Source organism: Pleurodeles waltl, chromosome 5, assembly GCF_031143425.1.
Source record: "Pleurodeles waltl isolate 20211129_DDA chromosome 5, aPleWal1.hap1.20221129, whole genome shotgun sequence".
Lineage (NCBI taxonomy): Eukaryota > Metazoa > Chordata > Amphibia > Caudata > Salamandridae > Pleurodeles > Pleurodeles waltl.
This window is the reverse complement of record NC_090444.1, coordinates 931,599,197-931,624,176: the sequence shown is the minus strand read 5'-3', so window position 1 is coordinate 931,624,176 and position 24,980 is coordinate 931,599,197.

Sequence of the window (24,980 nt, the reverse complement as noted above, 5' to 3'; positions counted from 1 at the left end):
TACGAATGAATGTCCTTCAGCAAGTCAGCGCACTGCACGTTAGAAAAACACATTTAATATGAAACCGGGCAGCTAGGCCTCGACTCATGCTAACTAAAGCCTAATGATTTATTAGCAAACCTTAGCATATAACTCTTAATATTAGTGTAAAATCATACTTCATCATATCATTATCTCATTATTAGTCAATTTCATTAGTTATTGTATACATTGGTGGCCACTACCCGTGGGCACATTTCAACACATGTTTAGCAAAAACATTTTAGTACATTTTTTATGTGGCGTTATTATGTAATGGTTCATAAACATTTCATGTTAATTTTCCCTCACTGGTCTGCAGTCACCATTGTAAATTCCTACTGCAAATTCCTCCTTAAATAATTTCACAACTCTATACTGTAGTCACATTTCTCATTCAAATGGCAGCTTTTCACCGTAAGGAGGTCCAATCTTACCAGCGAGTAACAGTGTCCACAATGCCTTATCAAGTGTAATACTTTGTTCACTAGAGTTTCATTACCTTCCTTAGCTCCCTTCGGCAATCTGGGGACATTGATCATATACAATTTTGTGCCATTACCCTTATATGCTTCTGTCGGGCCAAGTAACCCTCCAACCCTGCATCTAACTTAATCTCCCAGTTTGGCTGTCATATTAATTGCACTGTGGCCCATCTTCCACCTGTCTTCATATCAATTGGCCTGCGATGATTGCAGTATATGCACAGAGAAGACAGGTCGATATTCCCTCGTCAGGGGCTGATTTTCTACTGAGGTGTACGAAAAAGGGCTTGTTAATGAATTAAATGTTTGACGCTCCATTCTGTTCTTTTTGGCTGGGTCCTGCTGCATGGACACAGTGCTGCTCCTACGTAGGCCTTTATACTCATTAAATGTTTTCATTGTTATCCTATTCTGGTGGACTCTGTCCTGATCACCAAGCATCAGGGACTGTGGGCGCATAGTCAGTGTATAGCTCCCTCACCTCTGCGCTGCTATCAATATTAGTACAACCTTCTCCTATGCTTCTCATTCACCCTCTGATATGATCACATGCATTTCTTCAGTTGTATTTGTTAGTAATTTAATCTGTGCAAGTAATTGGTTATTTCTGTCCCCACCTGCAAAGTGATCTCTTTTAGTCTGCTTATCTCTTTTTTTCAGTCACAAGCGGAGACCTTATCATAAGTAACATGCAGTGCTGGACCTCTGGAGTTCTTCCTCTGAGCAAAATCTATTGCTGTTTCGAAGGTAACAAGGGGGCTATTGCATTGATTCTCGCAGGCATTCTCAGGGATAGATCATGCAAACATTCATACCACCTTCATTATGGCCTTGATAATCGTACTCATCTGCGTCTAGTGGCCTGCTTTGCATCTTCCTTCTTGCCATCAGTTCCTATAGTGTTTTGACCAACCACCAAGTCCTGATTTAATAAAGATGGTTGTGGGGGCTTACTTAGTCTCACTCGTTTACAGCTCTTTTTGAAAATGTACGTTATTCTTTGGTCTGGGTCAGGGCGGTCCGTCATATTTCTCTTATTCAATATTGATTCTACCTTCTCAATGATGTTGTCTATTTCATCAATGGTACAGTGCTCTGCCCTCATGTCAGACTGCTTTTTCATTATTATTTGCCACCCCTTGGGGGCTTCCCTGGGCTTTCCTTTTACCCATTATTACTCAAACAGGCTTGCAATTCAAGTCTTTGGTAGTGGAAAATGTCGGCTTTACCGTTACATGTTCCTTATTCAGTTCCTCCCACTAAGTAGCCAATGTAGACTTGGACTGAGGGCGTAGGTGTCAGAGAGGTGGCCCTGCCTTGCTTTTTGTTGGCTCACATGGGCTAAGACAGGCATAGTCTTGGCCCGAGTGCAGACCCAGGAGCATCCCAAACTGCAGGCGATATGAGCACACTATATATACTTCAATGTTCTCTCCTCTAGGGCAAGAGAAGCACGGCAGCTTGGGAATTGAAGTTCCCCAACCAGCACCGTTCTCAGGTTTCAAGCACATCCTATGCTGTGGGGGATATGAGCACACTACAAATGCTCCAACAGCCACTCCTCCAGGGCAAGAAAAGCAGGTCATGCTGGGGATTGAAGTCCCCCACCAGCCGTATCTTAAGGTCTCAAAGAAGTCCTGCACTGCACGGGATATGGGCGCACTATAAACACTGGAAGGGCTCCTCCTCTAAAGCAAGACAAGCAGGACAGCATGGGAATTGAAGTCCCCCACCAGCAGCGTCCTCAGGTCTCAAGTGTGTCCTGCACTGTGGGGGATCAAAATCTTTCTAGCTTACGCAACAAGAATTTTCAATTCTATTAAGGACATGGAGGCAAGGATTATGCTTCTCTTTCTTTTACTGTAAACACACAGAAGCCAATAAAAAACTTGAACTACATTTCCCATGAGACCACAGCCTCAACATCACCCCCCAATCAGGGACTATCCCCTCATACATATGTCCTTATCCACTAAGTCCGTCCTCTTTCTTTGCTCCTTAAGACGATAACAATTCCAACAAATGAACTCCAACCATGTCCTCTTCATATCGAGGGAACAGCACAACCGGTGCAACATACGTCCAAGAACCTCAGGAACCACCTCCTGGAAACCCTTCAGGTAGTCTTGTCATCTGAAAAAAGGAAAGATAGTACCATAATATCTACGTCTGAGGATGACGTCATAATGCCATAACAAATCGGGAGGGACATTTTATATCTTAATACATCATGTCATATAAAGATTCTTAAACATTCAAATTACGGGTGGGAAAATCCTCGCCTCCATGTCCTTAATAGAACTGAAAATTCTTCTTGCGTAAGCTAGAAAGCTTTTGATTCTATGTCAAGACCGGAGGCTTCTGATTATGCTAGTTTAAAGCTGATCTACAATCCCAGAAGCAACATCCACTATAGGTTTATGATAAAAAAGTTTAAAGGTGGAGTCTGAAGACCAGTCCACCGCCAAAATAATATCTTCCAGTCTGGACCCTAAACTAAAAGCTTTTGATGCTGTAGCCGCTCTAACAGAATGGGCCCAAAAGATCAAAATGTCAACTCCTGCTTCTTGAAGTAACCATCTAACCCATCTGGCTAGAGTCGCTGAAGAGACAGGGCCAAAAGGTTTCTGCAGAAAAATCAATAACTGTACAGTTGGATTCCTAGGAAACTCATGAGTGACATCCTCGTACAGTTTTAGACATTTAACTACACATAATTTTGAATTATCTCTAAAACTTGGGTAGGAAATACATGTAGAATTTGATTTTGTACGTTTTGAAATTCGTAACGAAACTTCTGTAGGAGTACATACTCTACCTGCAATGTCCAGTGCTTTAACGTCTGACACTCTCCTGCATGAAATAATGCCCAATAACATGGCCAATTTCGCTGACAATAGTTTCCGCGATAGACCTTCATTAGCTGGCCAAGCTTCCAAACATTTTAAAACTATATCAACGTCCCACAAAACAGAATATTTAGGTTGAGGGGGACGAACCAAACGAATACCAAGTAGGAGTTTACAAATCAGCGGGTGTTCACCAACCGGTTTACCATCAATTCTAGGATGTTTTGGCAGAAATAGCTGATCTAAAATTGTTAACCGTTCTATTAGCTAAGCCTTGAGTAGCCAAATGTGACAAAAAATCTGCAATCGTTTGCACAGAGGCCCCCACGGATCCACGTCCCTCTGACCACACCAATCCAACCTTCGCTTCCAAGCGTAAGCGTATCATTTGTGTGTGGTAGGGGCCAAGAATTGGGCGAGAAAGAATTTAGTGCTCTCCGAAACCTGAGAGATGTGTTCCCATCTCCCGAGATCCCCCATGCCATGAGCAATAACTGCCCTTCCATAATGAGAGGGTGTGGAAGGCCCATCGGATCTAATAAGAGATCCTCCGATCTCTGAATCAGCACTGGAGGTGTGTAACAAAGGTCCAACACCACTGGGAACCAGGGTTGTGCTTTCCAGCAAGGAGTCACTAGGACCATCTCTGCCTTTTGTCAAAGGACCTGGGAGAGAACTTGAGGAATCATCGAAAAAGGGGGAAACGCATATGCAAACTCCACTGTCCAGGACTGAAGGAAAGCATTGGAACTGAGAGCTTGTGGGTCTGGCCTCCAACTGTAAAAACACAGAAGCTGCGCATTCAGACGTGACGCAAACAGGTCTATTGAAAAGGGACCCCACAGAAGATTGAGAAATTGAAAAACTCTGGGATGCAACCTCCAGTCGCTGACATCCCAAAGATATCGGGAATTCCAATCTGCTATCATGTTCGTTTTGCCTGGAATATACTCCGCTGTGACAGATGTCTGGTGAGCTAGACAGAAGTGCCAAAAATCCTTCGCGGTTTCTGCTAGCATCTTGGACCGGGTTCCCCCCAGTTTGTTTATGTACCTGACGGCAAAAATGTTGTCCATTTTCAAGAGGATACAACATTGTGCTCTGATTGGAGACAGAGGCAGTCAATATGGACATGGCGGGAAACACTGCTGACCGCCGTGGCGATGGTGGACAGAAGACCGCCATTGGCAGTGAACAGAAACCCGCCATATAATGAACCAAAAAACAGATTCCGCCAAAAATCACCAGTCCACCAGTCTCCGCCAGGACCCTGTTGGCGGAATTTCTGGACCCCCCACCCCGCCACCGCCGAGCACACACACATCCCACCCTCCAAATAATGATGCACAAATCACCGTGGTGGTCAGTGGAAGCCGAACGACCATTGGCGTTGCAGACTGCCACTGGCGGCAAGTGGACCCAACAGTAAGAAGTGCACACATTGGATAAGTTAGAAATGCACACACCTGACACACATCCACAACACCATAAAAACACTCACAGACACACCTCACAATCCTTTGCAACGAAAGAAGTCCAACAACGACAGAGAACACGAGAAGCAGACACTGAACGCCACAATACACAAGACTCACACCGAACCACAGAAGAGCACCCTCACCCTGATTCCACCCCAACACCATTCACCACACTCACCATGTCACCCCCCAAACATACACGCTTCACAGAAAGGGAGCTAAGGACCATGGTGGATGAGATCCTGAAGGTCGAGCCACAACTATTCGGGGCTCAGATGCAGTACACACCCATCGCCAGGAAGATGGAGCTATGGCAGACCATTCTCAACAGGGTCAATCAGTGGGACACCATCCACGCACCAGGGACGACATCCGCAAGAGGTGGAACGACCTGCAGGGGAAGGCCAGGGCCATGGCATCCAGGCACCACATTGCTGTCCAGAAGACTGGGGGAGAACCTCCATCAACACCACCCAACTACACTGACTGGGAGGAAAAGGTACTGGCCATCCTGCACCCTGAGGGACTCACTAGACTCACTGGAGGAATGGACTCAGGTAAGTCGTCTACATTTACCCCATATACATCACCCCTGGAATGCATGCACCACCCCACCCCACCCCTCCAACACCTACCAGGACCAACATCCCACCCAGGCCGCAGGAACTGAATCTACTACCCCTGCATGCACACAAACCCACTAACAGGCCCACATCCCTCCCCCTGTGCACAGCCACCCACCCCTGCAAGGAAACACAATGGCCTATAAGACCCACAATGCACCTCCACATCCTAAGCTAAAAGCAATGCTAACCCCACTAAAGCATCCTGCAAGGTCCCATTGTGTGTAAGCTGCACAAACCCTCCCAGGCCTCTGCACCCAATCCAACCATGCTAATGTAACAGACATGTCCATTTCCTCCAACAGGCACCACCACCCATGCCACCATGACAGACAGGACAAAGAGTGCCAGTGCCCCCGAGGGAGACAGAGGCACCTCTCAAGACACTGGGGATGGAACCCTGGACACTGATGAGCAGGCTGGCCCCTCACACAGTCCTGGACTGTCACCATCTAGCAGCCCCACCCAGGATACCACTGAAACCCCTACCGCCCAGGCAAGAACATCAGCCCAGGGCAACCGTCCACAAATCCTGTGTATCCAGGCCACAGACTGGTGGAACACAAGTACAGAGGCCCCAGTCACCCCCTACCAACAGGGAGGAAGACGATGTCCCCAGTGCAAGTGGCACCACCAGACCTGTGCAGGGGACACAGGCACAGGGGGCTAGGCCAGGTGGGAGGGCATCAGTGGGCCAGGAGAGAGGCCACAGGATGGATGCTGCAGCCCAGGACGTGATCTCTCAGGTCCTGGAGGCCTACCAGCAACCCATGACAGATTGGCCCAGATTGTATCCACCCTGGAGCAGAGTCATAGGATGCAGCAAGGACACCACCAAAAGCCATGGAGCAGTGGAAAATGCACAATGCCACAATGGCCAGCTAGCAAGTGCGCTGCTGCAGCTTGTACAAACCCAGGCTGAGGCCCACACAGTATAGGAAGCCTCCACTACAGCACAGGATACAGACCGGACAATGACAGCATCAGCATCAACTTCACATGAACTACCGTCAGAGGAAACAAAGGGAACAACCATCTCATCCCCTATAGGTCAACAACAGGTGCCCAAACTGACCATCTGGACAAGATATGGGACTGGAACACCTGCCAAGAACAAGGCCCCCTCAAAGAAGTGACTCTGTAACAATCTTTCCCACAATTATCACACACAATTAACCACCAAACAATGCTAACAAGAAATAAGAACTCATGTAAGCATTGATGGACCTACCAATACTGACAACAAGGCTACAACCATGTTGGCATTTAGGATAACCACCCATGACCAACTGCCATCGCTGTAATTTGCACGAATCAATCCCTGCACCAAATAAAACACATGTCACACCTGTAACACTGTCTCCTGTCATAATGTGTGAACAAAGTGAAGTATGGATGCAACTGGCTGATAACTACTTTATTTGTACCTGCGTAACATGAAATGACCCCCTCGCCTTACATGTTGTTGTGCCTAAATATGTTTGGAAGAAAAAACACAAAAGTGTATTCTGTCCTATGTAGACCTGGACACTGTTGCAATTAGTACATTCAAACCCCCCCTAGATGACAAGGCACACTGACAGTATGTTTCACAGACACCAATTTCAGCCCTTAGTCTCACATAGTTACTGGAAGTACAGTTGTATCAGTCGGGTCCTAGAATTGACATCTTCCCCTTCCTCATAATCACCATCACTCTCATCCCCTCTCTGAGGAAGCTGGTCTGGATTTACAGCACCCTCCACCTCCAAGAGGGGATAGAATTTCTCACTGCCACATTGTGCAGCATGTAGCAGGCCAACACTATTCTACACACCTTTTCAGGCCCATAGGCCAGGGAACCACCAGAGATATGTAGACAACAAAATCTAGCCTTCAGGAGACCTATAGTGCGCTCTATCACCCTCCTAGTACGTCCACGGGCCTCATTGTAATTCCTCTCTGCATCAGTCCAAGGATTACTCACTGGTGTCAGGAGCCAACGCAAGTTGGGATAGCCAGAACCACCAAGAAAGAGGTGCAAAAAGAACTGTCATTGGCAAGCCTCAGAAGCTGACAGCCTGGCTGTCTGCTAGGTGGCAGTTAGTGATAGAAACACCCACCTATGATCCACCCTCTGTCCTCTTGTAGTTGTTCCATCTTGTGTGGCACACTACTGTTCTTCAGCACAAAGGAATCATGGACTGAAGCAGGGAACATGGCATTCACATGTGAGATAAACTGGTCTGCAGTACATACCAACTGAATGTTCATGGAGTGAAAGTTCTTCCTGTTTCTTTACACTTGTTCACTGACTTTTGGGGGGATTATAGGTATGTGGGTGCCATCGATGGCACCTATCACATGGGGTATGTTGCCAAAGGCATAGAAGTCCGACTTGATTGCAGGGAGGTCAGTACTTTGGGGAAACCTGACATAGGACTGGAGGTGTTGAAAAAATGCATTCAGAAATCTTGTCAGTATCATGAACAATGGCTGTGAAAATCCAGCACCCATGCCCACTGTCACTTGAAGTGAGCCTGTGGCCAGGAAATGGAGCACAGAGAGCACTTGTACTTCAGTAGGGATGGCATGCTGATTACGATTTGACGGAGTCAGTGCAGGATTGAGTAGTGCACAAAGTTCAAGAATAGTTGCACGGGTCAGTCTGTAAGTGATAATGATGTGACGCTCCACCATGGTCCGCATATCCACAAGTGGTCTGTACACTGATGGGGCCCTTCCTCGCCACAAGGGTCGGTACCTATGGGGAATTTGAAACATGTGTGAGAAAGACACATACATCGGCACACATTGTCAGTCATTGAGCACTGCTGACTTGATTGTAGGGACACAAATGCTAAATGTGTCTGACATAACATCAACTAGACGATAATAATTGTTCAGGGTTTGTCAGGTGTGGTATTGTTAATGGTGTAATGCATATGTGTATTTGGTGAACATTAGGGCCTGCATTGTGCAGATGGCAGTATTATAAATGCGTAGTTATTGGCAAAATGTCTGCCCTCTGTAATCCAGAACTGTCGTGGTGGAAGTGACCTCATACCGCTAGTGGTTGACGAAACAGCGTAAGGTGGTGTTTACCGCCATGCGCACAGTCATTGGTTAACATGGGTGTCAATGGGGAATCCTAGTGTATCATGATCGCTGCCGTCGGTGTTGGTGCACACCGCTGCGGTGCGTACGCAAAGTCGTCACCCCAACTTCACTTGACTCCCTGATCTCGTGCAAGCAGGTACTCCACTGAGTGTACTGCTGTGTCCTGCCTCTGGTCACGGAAGTGGCTCGTGTTGCAGGGGAAAGGGCCCCGGCCTTCACCCAAGAGGAATTGGAGAGGCTCGTGGATGGGTTCCTGACCCTGTGCGCCAAGCTCTACGAACAGCCAGAGGTACAGGTGAGTAGGGGGATTGTGGGCAATGGTTGTGTGTAATGGACGGTGTTGGCAGAATATATGTGCGCACCTCTGACCCTGGATGGGCCAGAGTTCCTGACATGCTGCGTGTGTATGTGCTGTTACTCTATTTGTACTTTTTGTCCCATAGTGGACGTATAGCCAGCTGTATATGTTTGCCAAGTGCCTGACCTCTGTGTTACCTTAATGTGTGTCCCTTGTAGGTCAGCGCCCACCAGAAGAGGGCTCTTTGGCATGCCGTCGCCAAGGAGGTGCGACCCTGGGGGTCTACAACCGGCAGAGAACCCACTGCAGGAAGAGGTGGGAGGACCTGCGGGGTAGGGTGTGAAAAATCTGTGAGGTCCAGCTGGGGAAGATCTCCCAACGGGGAAGGGGTGCCCATCGGGCACTGACCCCACTTATGCTACGCACCCCGGCCGTGGCGTACCCAGACCTGGATGGGCGCTTGAAGGCTGCACAGCAGTCACAAGGGGGTGAGTACACATACCATATTTTTTGACCCTTGATGGATGTCTGTGTGTACATTCGTGTTTATGCTGCTTAGTTGCAGGGATGCTGACTGATGTCCATCTACATGATGCCCCCCGTAGGGAGTAGGGGTGTTTTGGTCAGGTCTCCTACACGTTGGGTCTTTAGGTTGTTTAGGGAATGGGTGTAGAGCAGGGTTCTGTACAGTAGTCAGGGGCATGGCCATGGGTATAGTGGAAGGTGCTGACTGTTGGAGGGCTTCTGGGTGGGTGTATGTATGAACCACTATGTTCACTCCTTTCAGCTATTTACAAGTGTCTCTCCTATTTTTTCTCCCCATACCTGTTCTCTTGTGTTGTTTGTGTACATCAGCATTATCTGAAGAGGGAGCTGAGGGACCGGCGAGTGGGAATGCAGTGGCCCACGGATCCTCAGAGGCAGAGTCATCCGACACCAAGGGGACCAGTGGGTTGGAGGGCGAGAAAAGTACCATGGAAGAGGCAAATACCACTGGAGGTAGTGACTCCAAAACCTCCTCCGATAGGGGCTCCCTGGTGGTGGCGGACCCAAGTGGGCCCACCCCTACTGTATCATCTTCTGCCACCCCCATGCCATCACCGCCCTCCCATTTGCTCCCCACCGAATTGCCCATGCCTGCTCACCCACAAGGGTGGGCGTCTTCTTCGCCCCAGGCACCTCTTCCCCGGCCCCAGTCAGCCCTGCTACCCTCAAGGGGGACGCTATTGTCCTCCTGAGAACCATCGTCAATGTTATCCAGGGTCTAGCATCAGAGATGCAGCAGACCAATGCCTATCTGGATGGCATTCACAGTGCTGTGTCTGGCCTATAGAGATCTTTTCAGGATCTGGCCTCCTCTTTTATTGTCCCGGGTTATTCTGTCCCCCCTCCAACCTCCTCTACCCCTTGCAGCACCCCACTCCCTTAACCCGTCCAAAGCACACATTCTGACATGCAGTCACATACTTCAACACGCAAAAAGCACACTTCTAAACACAAGCACCACACCTCCCACCACAAGCATTCACACAGCAAATATACACAAGCACACAGCAACATCCACTATCCCCAGTGAGCCCACCTCTTCTGCCTCCCTGTCTGTCCCCTCTACATGCACACCTCCAGGCACTGCACCTTCATTCACTGTTGCTGAGCCTATTCCTGTAGTCACCACATTAGCACACATCCATACATGCACCCCAGACACCACACTTGCACTCACCACAACTACTTTAGTAGACACATGCAGCACACTAACCAGACTCGCAGACACCCACACAACATACATTCACACTGGCAGCCTGTCTTCTCCCACTGTGTCCACCCCCGTCCTCCAAAAACACACAAACACACCAAAACACCCACCCATCACACATCCACCACTCCTCAGCATACTGTCCAATCACCTCCACCCACAACACGCACCCCTACACCACTTACGTCCACACCCTCTGCCTCCACTCCTACGCCCTTCTCCAGGTCCACCCTAATTGCGTCAAATAAAACTTTCCTCTTCCATGCTGACCTCTTCCAACCCACTGGCCCACCCTGTCTTGTCCCTAAACGTGCACACCTCCTTGCCCTTTCCACTCCTTCCACTTCACAGCCCGCCCCTGTCTGCCCTTCACATTCCCATGCACCTTCCCCAGAGAGGAAGAAGCCCCGTGCTGAGCCAATTCCATCTAGCTCCACCCGGTCCAAGCACACTCCCCCACCTTCCAAGGCCAAACCCCCTCCACCTTCTGAACGCAAATCCAAGGCCCACCCCCGTCGTAAATCCCCACCTCTACCATCCCCTGCCCCTGTTTCCTGAGGTGCCTGGATGCCCCATTGTTGCCCCTATCAGGTGGAGTACCATAGCACTTGTGGGAGTCAGGTTGGGGCCATTGTAGCCCACGGGACTCATGTCACTATGGACTGACCATTGGCCTTACTTGACAATCATTTGCTCAGTGAGCTGCATTAAAAGTTTATGTGTGGCCTGTGTTTTGGCGGCACACTCTTGATCCCTGATCTCTTGTTACATTGTTTGTGGGTGTGGGGCATTTGTATGTACTATGGTCAGGTTGGATTTGCCTGGTGCCGAATAAGTACCTCTTGCTGTGGGCTGTGTAACTTGTGCTGCTGCGAAGGGTTGTGGGAGCGTTGCAGGGTGGGAGGGTATGTAACTGTGCCCTTTCTTGCCTTGTTTAGTAGGTTGCGGTACTTACCGTCGTCATCTTCGTCAGCGGTCTCGGTCGTGGAGGTATATCGCAAGGAGCAGGGCTGGCATGATCTGCAGCTCTCTATCCATGTCTGCTTCAGCGTGTTGTGTGATCCTCTGGTGAGTGTTTCCTTGGTTCGTTTCCGCCCAGCTTTGCGAGGCTGCGGTTCCCACCCCGGAACTGACGGCAGTTTAGTGGTTCATTATTTGATGGGCGGGTTGGGCCTTTCTGTCGGCCTGTGGGCGGCCTCTTCTGTCATTGTCGGCACTCCTCTACTGGTGGTGGGTGTTTTTCAGGATGCCTGTGTTTCAGTTGGTTCAGTATTTGGTGGTCCGGACCACTCCTCTGTTGGTGGTTTTTACCACTGCCAACGGTGATGCGGTGTTTCCCGCCGTGTTCATAATGACCGCCAGAGTCTTCACTGCAAAAGAGACTGCTAGAAGTTCTAGACAGTTGATGTGCATTTGAAGTTCCTCCGGGGACCACCGTCCCCCCGTCTCCATCTTTCCACATCTGGTTCCCCAGCCCCATCTGCTGGCATCTGAGTCTATGACAATCTCCGGAACAGAGGTAAAGTTTGCCCTGCCATTCCAGGCATCCATATGAGTCAACCACCACTGAATTTTTGTCTGGGCTTCTTTTGACAGGATAACCTGCTCTGAATAGGAAAGGCCCTTGTGCAGATGCAAGATCTTCATTCTCTGAAGGGCTCGATAATGAAGGGGGCCTGGAAAAATGGCCTGAATAGATGAGGCAAGGAGGCCCACCAATAGGGCAAGAACCCTCAAGGAAATCGAAGGAACAGACAATGCTCTCCTCAATTCCTTCTTGATGGCTAATCTCTTGGTCAACGGTAGTTTCAATTGCACTGAAATTGAATTTATCTTGAACCCCAAGAAGTCTATCTGTTGGGATGGAATCAATTGGGATTTTTCCTTGTTTATGATAAGCCCCAGTTCATGGAGCAGTTGAATTGTCTGTGAAAGATGAAGAAGAACCAGACTCTTCTCCTGCGCCATGATTAGGATGTCCTCGAGATAAATTAGAAGACAAACACCCTTTTCTTGCACGGCCTGGTGCATAATCTTGGTGAAACACCAAGAAGCTGAAGACAGGCCGAAGGGAAGAGCTGAGAACTCGTAACACCATGTTCTCCAGAAGAACTGAAGAAAACAACGATGAGGTGCGAAAATGGGAATAGTCAAATGGGCGTCTTTAAGATCTAGACGTACCATCCAATCTCTGTCTAACAAAAGATCATGCAGGAGATGAATGCCCTCCATTTTGACATGTCGATAGACAATCCACAAGTTGAAGGTGCGAAGATTGAACACCAACCGGGAACCCCCTCTTTTGAACCAAAAAGATTGTGCTAATGAACCCCCTGGAGTGGGGGAAAGAAGGAACTATTGCTCCTTTTGGAAGCAAAGCTTTTATTTCTTGATCTTTAAAGAAATTCTCTTGTTGGGAAAAACGGAGAGGAGGAGGAATGGAAGACTGTTCTGGGTTTGAATAGCCTTGAATTTTTTCTAACACCCAAACATCTTGTGTGATTAGTGACCAATTGTGTACAAACAAACTCACTCTGACCCCCCAGAATTACTTCCCCAGCAAGAAGAAGAGTTACCTGCTTGAGCGGGGTTTTGGTTGTATTGTCCTCCTTTGTGAGGACCTCTGGGGTTGCGATCTCTGTATCCTCGTCCTCTTGCAGGATAAAAGTTGGGATTAGTTTGGGAGCCTGAGGAGCCCCTGCCTCTGTAATATGCTCTGGAAGCCTCAGGATTGAAGCAGCCTGACGTTTGACCTCCAAAACATCCGGCCCTGTGAAAAAGGCCACTAATTAATACTTTTTTGATTGAGGTTTGAGCTTTATCCAGGGACAAGAAGGTGGCCACATATTTGGCCAAATCTTTAACAAATCTGTCTATAAATAGAAGTTCATTTGCTGAAGGACCTGCATCAGAAGGGGCCAAATCTGCCAATTTTGGATCTATGCAGAGTAGGAGAGATTTCCTACGTTCTGTGGAAATGGAGCAGTTGGCATTTTCTTTTAGGCAAATGGCACATTGGGACCATTCCAATAGAATCTCAGAATCTATAGCCTCTTGAGTCTCTTTAGCTTGAACAGCCAAGTCTAAAATCTTTGTAGGAGGTCCAGAAATATCTAACAATTTATCCTGACAACCTCTCCAGGCTCTATCGATACCCTTCTTGGGGTCCTTAGTGTACTTTTGAAGAAAACTCACCATATGTGGGTCAAGCTCCGGAGTTTCTGCAACTTTACAAGGCAGAGCTTGCCGAGGGCATTCTAACTGAAGAGTATTGCGAAAGTCTTTTTCAAAGCCTTTTCGCAGACTACACTGCACATAATCTGCCACTTCTGGACATGGCATCCATTCAGTGGATCTAGGATGTATAATAGTGTCAGGGTCAAATTGTAAATTTTTACCAGAAGGTGGCATTACGGGATCTTCGGCGTGATGAGCCTTGTGCTTACGCTTAGACTTTGGTTTATCCTGTATCGGGGACGCGTCAGAAGCTGAAGTGTCAGAAGAGTGTTGACTAGTTTGGAAGGAGGGAGTAGTGCGATTTTGGAAAGCCCCATACTCATGATCTTTCAGGACTGTGTTAACAGTCTGATCTATAAGGTCATCAGATGACCGGCCAGGCTCAGTAATATTGACCTCTACTGGGGTGGGTTCCCTGAGCCTGCGCCAAAGCGCCTAACACCATAATTAAATATAGGCTGTGCAAAAGGATGTAGTGCCTTTACAAAGGCTGTCCTGCACGTGAAAGTCCAAAGCCTCCACAATGCGCTCTTCCGAGTGTTGGTCATAATGACCAGCATCATACTCCCCATATTGCTCATCATCCATATACTGGCCCATGATCACTCTGTGCACAACAATATAAATTAGAGGTCCCAGTTGCACAGGTATCAGTGTTCGGGGGAAAAACCCAAGTGCCACACAGAAAAATTACTTTTCAGCCGAAAGCTTCCGAGGAGGGGGGCACAGAAACTAAGATTTTCCCTAGAGCTTTGCTCTCATGTATTTTTGCAGCCCCTCTGGGTGTATTCCTGAAGGCACACTGTGAATGTGCTTTCTCGGCAGCACAGAAGGGAAGAAAACTGTCCTCACTCGCTGAAAACGTGCTTGCACTTAAATAATTTGTTTGTGCGCATGCGCGTGTTCAGCGAGTGAAAGCGGACTGTTCAGGACATACCCTTCAGGCCTCCTCACTGGCGGGGCAAAGCGCATTACAATAGCGCGCGCGTGTGGTATTTACATTGAAAAATAAACGTATTAAAACACAGCGAGAATAGATTAATTGATCGGTATGCAGCTCATGAAGGAACGAGGCCAAGCTGGAAAAATCGAACAATATTTGCATAGACAAAACAGATCGGGAAATGAAGTACTTAGTTCTGTGCATGAAGCAGCAAAGAAAGAGGACGGACTGAGTGGATAAGGACATATATATGAGGGTATAGTCCCTGATTAGGGGGTGATGTTGAGGCTGTGGTATCATGGGAAATGTAGTTCAAGTTTTTTATTGGCTGCTGTGTGTTTACAGTAAAAGAAAGGAAGCATAATTAGAAGCCTCGGGTCTTGACATGGAATATGAAAGCACTATAAACATTCTGATGGCCCCTCCTCCAGGGCTTTACAGGCTGGGAATTAAAGTCCCCCATCAGCCGCATCCTGTGGTCTCAAGTAAATCCTGCACTGCGGGGATACGAGCACAATATAGATGCTGAAACGGCTCCTCCTCGAAGGCAAGACAAGCAGGCCAGCCTGGAATTAGAAGTCTCCCACCAGCAGCGTTCTCTGGTCTCATGTGTCCTGTTCTGCGAGGGATATGAGGGCACTGTAAACATTCTAATGGCCCCTCAACCTGGACAAAACAAGCAGGACAGCCTGGGAGTTGAAGTCCCGCCACCAGTAGCGTCCTAAGGTCTCAAATGAGCCCCACGATGCGGAGGATATGAGCGCATTAAAGAGGCCCCTTCTCCAAGGTAACACAAGGAGGCCAGCCTGAAAACTGAATTCCCCACATCATTAGCGTCCTCAGGTCTCAAGCGCATCTAACTTATTATTGAGAAAATCATTTGTGAACACTAGTAAGCCTTTAACAGTTGGTTTTATCACATTGTGTAACAGCTGTAGACAAGTATTTTGCTAACCTCAATTTCACAGAATAATGTAATAGGCAAGGGTTTTGTCAAAGCTTGAGAGGTTTCGCTGTGATGCTTCTTGTTAGTCCTGTTAAGAGAGATTGCATACTGATTTGCATGATCCTTTTTTCCACATATTTGTCATTTTATAACTGTATGCATAACTGCTGCCAGTGTATTAGCTATTGAATTGCCTTGTGTTGGGTAGAGTGTAAAGACATATGGCAAAGGCTAACATATTCATGGGCTTATTGGGAAAAGTCATGAGAGACTTCATAATGTTGGTTTGTTTATTATGAACTGTCATGACAAAGACAGTAGGCCTGACCTAGTTATTATGAAAACCATGTGTTAAAGACAATAGGCTTTTATGAAAGGATTGTTGTTACACTGTGCTAGGCATGTAGGCGAGTATTGTGTTAGATGAAAATTTGACAGATTACTGTAAAATGCAAGGGTTTTGATGTTGGTGATCCACGCAAAAAACTGTGGCACTAGAACATATGTACTAAAACAATTCTCTTAGGGGAGATAGTGTTGTACTATGCCAACTTTAATTTTGTATCTGTTTCTACTTTTATGACTGTGTGCTGGATAGTTAGCTTGTAGAAAGTTCCAGGCAGTAGACTTGACTTGGTTATAGTGACAAGCCAATGATAAAAATTATAGGCCTGAGTGTTTATAATGAACACTTGTGATAAAGGCAGGAGGGCTAGCATGTTGATTGTGAAAAGCATAAGTTAAAGTAAATGGGCAATTAAGGATACATTGTTTTGTTATCTGTTTTAAAGCCTACAAATATTTATTTTGTACCATGGAATCTTAGAGACTGCCACAGTAGACAAGTGTTTTGGTACTAGTTCCCCCCTGTGACAAAAGAGGAATGGAGGAGCTGGGAGATGTTTAGGGATGTGAGGAGAGTAGATGATTTGCAATCAGAATTCTTGTAAGGCCCTCTTGGGAGAGTTAATATTTGACTTTGCCAACTGTAATTTTGTACAACTTTTATGACTGAAGAGGCCTGACTAGTTCACTAAGAAAAACTATTTCCCATGACAAAGATCTGATTGTTATGAAACATTATGGTAGCCACAATAAGGCTGACATATTGATTATCAAAAGCATATGTTAAAGTTAAAAGGCATACAAGAGTGTATTATTGATTCTGTGCATTATAGCCTAAAGATAGGTATTTTGTTACACAAATTGTCACAGATCACCATTATATGGAAGTATTTTGGTGTTGGTTAATGCCTCTGACAAACCCTAAGGGGAGAAGAATTATATTGATTCTTGTTAATATCTCTTCTTAGCTCTCTGCCAAGATCTTGTAATACAAAATCATTGAAAAATTCATGCATCTTGTAGCGCCCTCACCAGCTTGGCTAACCGATTGTCATCATTCCACGAAGTCTTTTGCATTCAAAAAAGTTCTGTCATACATACTCACAAGGCACATCATCTCTCCCTTGGCTAAATGCTATTTTTTACAACAGTAATACATTATAACCCTTCTGTAGCCTTCTTGGTGCTTTGATGAGATTGTGTCTTTGGAAAGTGGGAATTAGTAATCAGAGTATTCATGATATGCTTTTATGGTGTAGGAGCAATAGCAGTCTGGGATTCTCCAATTGTTCTCTGTGAGCCAGTCTGTAGATTGACATTAGTGCCCAACCAGCATTGAGCCACATGTTTGAAGTGGGAGGACTCTCAGATAGATTTTCCGGACATTGGGCAGTCATAATGTGCCATTTTCTGCTTGCAACATGAATTGGCTAGGCATCAAACAGAGCATCAGATTTATATTGCTGTTGTTGATGAACGAGCACTCGATCTCCAGGTATGAAGATAATGTTCTTTGCTTGTTGCTGATTGCTGGCATAGGCCCTCATTTTCTGTTTATGATTCAAGTCTGTTGTACTTGACTCTGTATCAGTTTTTGATCTGGTGTGGGTCCACTAAGGTAATTTGGTCGTTATGGCTCTCCCGAACATCAGCTTTGCAGGACTTTCACATGTGGTCGAGTGAGGATTCAAACTCAAATTCGTAATGTAGAAATCAAGACTGTTTTGAAGTTGAGCTTTTCTAATGTAGCATACTGAACAGCTTACTTCAACAAACTCATGAAACATTCAACAATGCCTGGGGTCAAAGAGGTGTGCTCTCCTGATGCTTCACATTAAGAAGATTAAAGAAGTCTACGAATTCTCTGCTATTAAAAGAGGGACCCCTGTCAGTTTTCAAAATCATAGGAATGCCCCATGTCAGAAAGATGCTATCTAATCTCTCAATGATTCAGTCCTGAGTGATAGACGAAAGATCTTCAATTAATGGGAAGCAAGATTATGCATTCACAATCACCATCAGGTGGTGTCCATTGTCAAGTGGACTGAAAAAGTCAACGGCAATCCTTTCCCAGGATTGCTATGGCAGCTCTGACATGTTGAAGAGGTATTGAGCAGCTTTCAATTAAAGGCAGTTACACAGATGACAGGTTTTAATCTCCTTTTCAACTCGTTCATTGAGATGAGGAAACCAGGCTTGATCTCGGAGAGCTCATTTAGTAGCAATAATTTCACAATGTCCTTCATGGGCTACTTCAATTACCTGCTGTTGCAGACTCTCTGGAATTACAATTCTTGAACCCCTCAGGATAATTCCTTTTTGTATCATGGACAGTTCATCTTTGACATTGTTGTACTTCTGATGCTCACTGTCACTGATAAGAGGTTGAGTGTGTCAATTCCATTACTGATGTGTAATAATGTATTTGAATTTTAACATGTCACTATCTTGACTCATGGCAGCGACAATTTGTTCAAACAAAATGACAGCTGTTGTGTTTGATTTCACAATGAAATTTATGTAGGTTTCAGCAGTTTTAGGTGGGGTATCTTGACATTCTATAGGCACTCTTGAGAAGTAGTTGGCAGGGTTTTGATCTTTCCTTGGATGATGCACAATTGTGTAGTTGTAGTCTTGCAATCGTAGATCCTAACATTCAATTAGTGGAAGCATCTTGGCTTTTGGATTGCCAAATAGTCAGCAGTGCTTGATGATTTGACACAAGCATAAAGGTTTTCCATACAGGATCACATGGAGATGTTCACAAGCCCACACACTGCTAAACATTCCCTTTTCAGGTTATGAATAAGCATGTTCAGTCTAGGAAAAACTTTTACTTGCATAGACCACAATATGTCTTCAAGCATTTTGCTGTTCACTGGTTTGTGAAAGGATAGCGCCCAACCTGACTAGGTTAGCGTCAGTATATAGCTTTCAATAAAAATATGCCATTTCAGTAGCTCATTTAATTCTCTTAAAACTTTGCTTGCATTCATGCGACAAGTGAAATGAAATATTTTGTCAGAGTGGCAAAGTCTCATATATATCTGGAACAGTAGCTGGTCATGCTAAGGAATGCGCATAACATGGAAACATCTTGTGGGGACTGGCAGTTAACAATGCTTGTACCTTAACTGGATCCGGTGTCATGCCCCCATTGGAAAAGATATGGCCATAGAACATTAGCTTTGTCTTATTGAATTCAGATTTCTCAGCATTTAGTGTTAACCCTGCCTCAACAAGTAAACGACACACAAGTCTTAAAGCTTTATCATGTTTCTTCTGTGTAGCTCTGAAAACTAATGTCAACGCTATAGTTAAAAGCATTTACAACAGATTATATGATACACCTAAAGACATCTTGAAAAATTTCAGCAGCTAATGACACACCAAATCTTAGGGCCTGATTTAGAACTTGGTGGATGGAATACTTCATCATAAACATGAAGGATATCCTGTTCGCCGTATTACAATCTACGTAAAATATAATGTGACTGCAATGTGACCGAAGGGATATCCGTCAGGTTTGTGATGGAGTATTCCCCTCCACCAAGTTTTAAATCAGGCCCTTAGTCTTTTTTATTTAATCAAACCAGTATTTGTAGAAAGGGTTATAATGTACCTGCAATTCTCCTTGAGTACCAACTGATGATATCCTTTATTTAAATGAAAGCAAGAAAAGACTTTCTCACAGTATTGTGTTATCATGTCAGCAATGTTCGGACCTGGATGTTGTTCTCTTTTAATTGCATTGTTCGCTTGATGCATATCTACGCAAATGCATACAGGTCCTTTCCTGTCCTTTTTGGGTACCATCACTATGGGAGAAACCCATGGTCTCGGGCCAGTAGAACTCTCAATATCATCCTTAAGTAATGATTTGATTTTCTTTTCAACAGCTTCTTTTAAATGAAATGCAATTCTTCTGTATCTTTGAGCAACAGTACGAACATCCTCATTGATATGCAACTGTACTTTCCCAGTCTTAAGTCTAACCCATGAAATAACGAAGGGAGCTGACTTACTATTTTGTGATGAGCATTCATATTGTAATTCACAGATATCAGTCGTATATATGCAGCTTTTCGGAAACTGAGTAGACAGGCACTTGATACACTATCTTGAAGTACGTGAATAGATGCTTGCACTTTTTTCTTGTGCTTCATAGTCGCTGCAATTGACTTTTACTTTTCAAAGGTATCAAGGCAGCCCATGTGTACACTTTTGTTTTGGATGGTGTCAGTGGTGGTAGTGGAGATAGTTCATTTATTCTCCTCAGGCATAATATTTATTGATGCACCGCTGTCAATGATAAATAATATTGCACAGCCATTTATTTTCAGGGTAATTTTTGGACAATGTTTGAATGGCTTCAGTGCTTTCTCGTGTTTACTTTTCTTTGACTTGTACTTCTCTTCACATCTGGCCTGTCAAATATGTGCACGTTTCTCTGAGGTAAACATTAACATTGCACAATAATCTTCTTCACTTTCACTCATTCCTTATACTAACAAACTTTTCAATGATGATTTAGATGACAATCAACTTTGTTTGGTGTTAATTTGTCTCAATGTATGTTTTCGCTTGGCCTTGTGGGCGCGTGTCAAGCATCGCCTCTAAAACGTTCGGTCAGCCATTTTGTTATCTTACTTCAACACACTTACTTGTTCTTTCTCCTCTGAAGCCATCAAAAAATATAGTTCTCTTCATCACATCCTTGGCATATCTGTCTAGTGGCGGGACATTTGACTTCTTGTGGAAATGACAGTCCACATGGGAAGCATAGCTTGTTTTTCCGTGGAAACATCACTTTGTGTCCTTCAGCTTTGTGCTTCTGAGTACTTTTCATGTTAATGACTGACTCACTTGGGACACCTCAAGCCTCCATGTCAGCACCTTGTTGATCAGCACGCTCTTCAGCTCTGGCAGCCATGAGAACTTTCTCCAGACTAAGAGTTTCTCTCAGCATTCATCATCTGAATGGATCTGAAAAGCAACCGTTAATGACTCTGAGACGTATTACTTCTCTGTCATTAAACTCATGGGATCTGCAGTGTTTTATGAGCGTGTCCAGTCTCTCAACAAATTCATCTATGGTTTCACCAATTCTTTGGGGTTCATGACTAAAAATGTACTGTTTGTTATCTACTTTCAACACTGGACTGATATTGAGATTCAAGGATTCTTTAATTTGACAGTACGTAACTTCATCAGTTTGTGGCTTTGTGGTTATGAGTTTCTTTACATCATCATCAGCAAGATCCTAGAGGTATTTGATGATCTTTTTGTCCTCTGTTTCCTCTAGTGCATTAATGAAATCATCAAACATCTCTATCCAAGCAGTCCATCTATTGCCAATATTGTGCTTTTGGTAGTAACGAAGGCTGGTGGTTGTTTCAGGAAGGCAGCAGCATTGTAACTGTTCAAAGGATGGGCTCACACTGCGACTGGAGCACTCTCCAACTCTACCTGGTGGTCTTGGTGAATTGGTTTATGCACACCGTCTCTGAGGCCTTGTGACATGCCGGCCTCCTATCTTCTGTAACAGTCTGTTGAGATGTGGCTTCTTTCTTGGTCTCCGTTGGAGCCCTTCACTTTCTGGAGACTTCTGGAGTTGTGCTGAGCCACCATCCAGCAGTTTTGGGTGGTGTACGCTTCAAGTATTGGACAGCTCCATAAGTAAAATGACCCATGCTCCTTCTTGGGTCTCCTCACCTGTCGCTGAGTTCATAAAACTCTTCCTTTTGAGGCTTAGGTAAGTGTAAATACAATGTGCTTCATTGTCAATCGTTCTGTCAGGTAGCACTCTTTTCCGTATCTGTGTTTGGCCGTCTTTGGCATTATCACTCCATACACTGTGTAGCTTTATATTGTATACATGCACGGGGCCATTCTGTAGGGCCTTGTTAATAGTTTCTTGATCAATGACACATAGACTTTGCAGTAAAGCTTTCTTTACCTTCAAGTGTTTTACATCAGCTAGAGTTGTGCTTTGACTCCACATATGCCAACCGTCAATTCAGCACTTTGAAGAAGGCACATGTGGCATGCATGAGTAGTTTGCTTGGACCACAACAAACCTTCTGAGAAAGCACTGTTGATCATCGGGTTACTTATCCCCTATCTCGTCACCAGCTGTAGCATCCTCCCCAGCCTGTGCATTCAGCAATGACTACATCACACACTAAGATATGTATCACACATCTTTATTCTTCAGCTTGTAGCTGCGAACTCAACATTCTAAGCCTCCATTCACTTCGCCACCTTCTTAAACTTACATCATCATTCTATGGAGTCTTTCAGGATATATACTCACAAGACATGACACAATCATATACATAAATAAATACATATCCATACAGATTCATTGAGGGCATTTGGGGCAGCTCTATTTTGTTATTGGTCTGTTTGAGTGTTATTTACACACTGGTCATTCCATGACAGTGAGCTGCATTGTTTAATGTTTCAGTTCGTATAAATGATTAGGTCCCTTGCCCGGTGAATGGTAACATTATCTGATAATGTGTGCACATCCACCAGAAAAGTATTGTGCTTCAGTGTCAGGGCTAGTTGGCCAGTCCTTTCGTTTTGCATTTGATCCTTTTAGAATTCCCCTTTAATTTTCTGTCTTCATCTTTTCTTATTTTAATGTTTCTTAGTAGCTGACTAGGCAGTGCTAATGGGTTGCTTGCTTGGCCCTAATTTCATCTACAGTGCACTACATCCCATGTGGCCATTTCCTCTAAACAAAGAGACCATTTTGGAAGTCTGTTGTCCGTAGTAAATCCTTGTTAAAACATTCCTATATGGCCAACATGCTGGTTCTAAATGTGCTAAGTTTGAACTTTAAAACAACAATAGACTATTTACAAAACCTTTGAAAGACTGATACCCACTCCTCTATTTAGTTTTGCTATTGCAAGCATTTGCCCACAATCTCTAAAGGACAGCATATTTTGTTCAACTTTTATTCTTCCAATTTATCTTGCAAATGTTGTTGATTTTCTGTGTTTTATTGTGCCTAAGTGCATGTGTGATGACATATTAAGTGATTAAAATTCATCAATGACACAAAAGGCACTTTCATTCATAAGACAGTCCTATTGGCATTACCAATGTCTATTCTTCATTTTGTGTTGGATTATTCAGAGTTTTCTAGAAATTGTTATCAGTGCTATCAGTTAATTTAGAATATTGATGCAAGAATACATTGGATACATTATAAAGCTATTTCAAACATTTAAACTATAGCTGTAAATTATTTTTCAGTAATCAGTAAACCCAAATACTAACGTTAGACATTGATCTAAATCAAAACACAATCTGGCATTGGGACTTATATATTTGTTGTGTCCTTTTGGGTAATTATAAATTCAGCGTTCTCAAACAAAATGGATGTCAATGCTGGAGCACTTTGTATGAGATAAAATTAATTTCTGTGAATGAGAATGGAAAAATGAGAAATATGTCCATGTACACACAATTTGGAATACCTGAAATTTGTTCTTCATGCAACTAGAACCATGCCTGCCACACAGAAAAAGCCAAGTTGTATAAACAAAATTAATGGAATTTCATTTCCTCATAATGCTTTAAATGTTTCAGTTTAGAAAAGTCAATTTTATTTTTTTATGATTCCATACAAACTCAGATAAAAAAGCATCAATACAGTTGAAGAAGCTATTTTGGTATATTACTGATACCGGAAAATTCCTTCATGTACATAATATTGGAAGAAAGCATTATTTTAACTGTGACCAATCTAATCCATCAAACAGATATAGCGGAGACCAGTTAGAGAACAAATCACCTATTAAGTTTTTGACATTTTCCAAATTGACTAAATAGAATATCTGAAAGAGCTGGAAACCATTTACCCATGCATTTAATTTTAGTACTAATCCACAACAGATTATAATCCAAAAATATCTCTTTAAAACACAGTTTATTTAATGTGGAAACCAAAGATACCTCTGATTTATCAATGCTCAGTTTATATCATGAAAGTTTGGAAAACAAGATGACCACTAAAAAAGCTGACACAGTCCTCACAGAATCATTAATATACAAAAGAATATCATACACATATACAGAGAATTTCAACTTGAACTTTCAAATGAAAAGGGCAATTTTATCTGATGCATCTTTGTAAAGAGAAATAGGGGGACAATGCATCATTTACAAAAACCGTTGCTTTAGGATCATCATACAATGAGGAATTAAACTGTTAAAAGTTGGAAAACTTATCATATTAAAGACTTAAACAGAAATTCTTATCCCACATTGTCAAAAGCTTTCTCCAGATCAGTTGCAGTAGTAGTCAAAGAAGATTCTGATGCAAGAACTTTACTAATTATATTCAAAATATTTCTAGCACTATCAGACAATAACCTCCCTATCGAACCGGTAAACCCGAATATGCTCTAGAACCCAAATCTGAAATTTAGTAAAGTGTACCCCTAAGCAAATCACCTGCCCTTTCATGGGCCAATGAATGTTTACATTACCCAATGCTTGTTTTAGAACTTGTGTAGGAATCTGAGGCACGTGTGAACTTGCTGCCTGAGTTTGTGGCATCCTCATGACTCAGACTGGGTGTGGCCAGGTACAGCAGCCTCATGGCTCAAGCTAGGTGTGGCCAGGTGACTCAGACTGGGTGTGGTCAGATGCAGCATTTATTCAAAGGAACACCAGTCTTGATGTGATTGTTTGCTGTCAGAGGTCTTCAGATACAGAGTGGGATTCTCTGCTCCTCTGTGCCTTAATCATCTATTTCACATCCTATCGTCGTGAATGCCAATCCTAGAAAAGAAGAAATTCACATAAAAGGTGCTAACACGCTTGAAAGTCTTCTTACTGGTTACCTTTAATAGTTGATTTCCAGATGCTCAGATGGGCAGCCC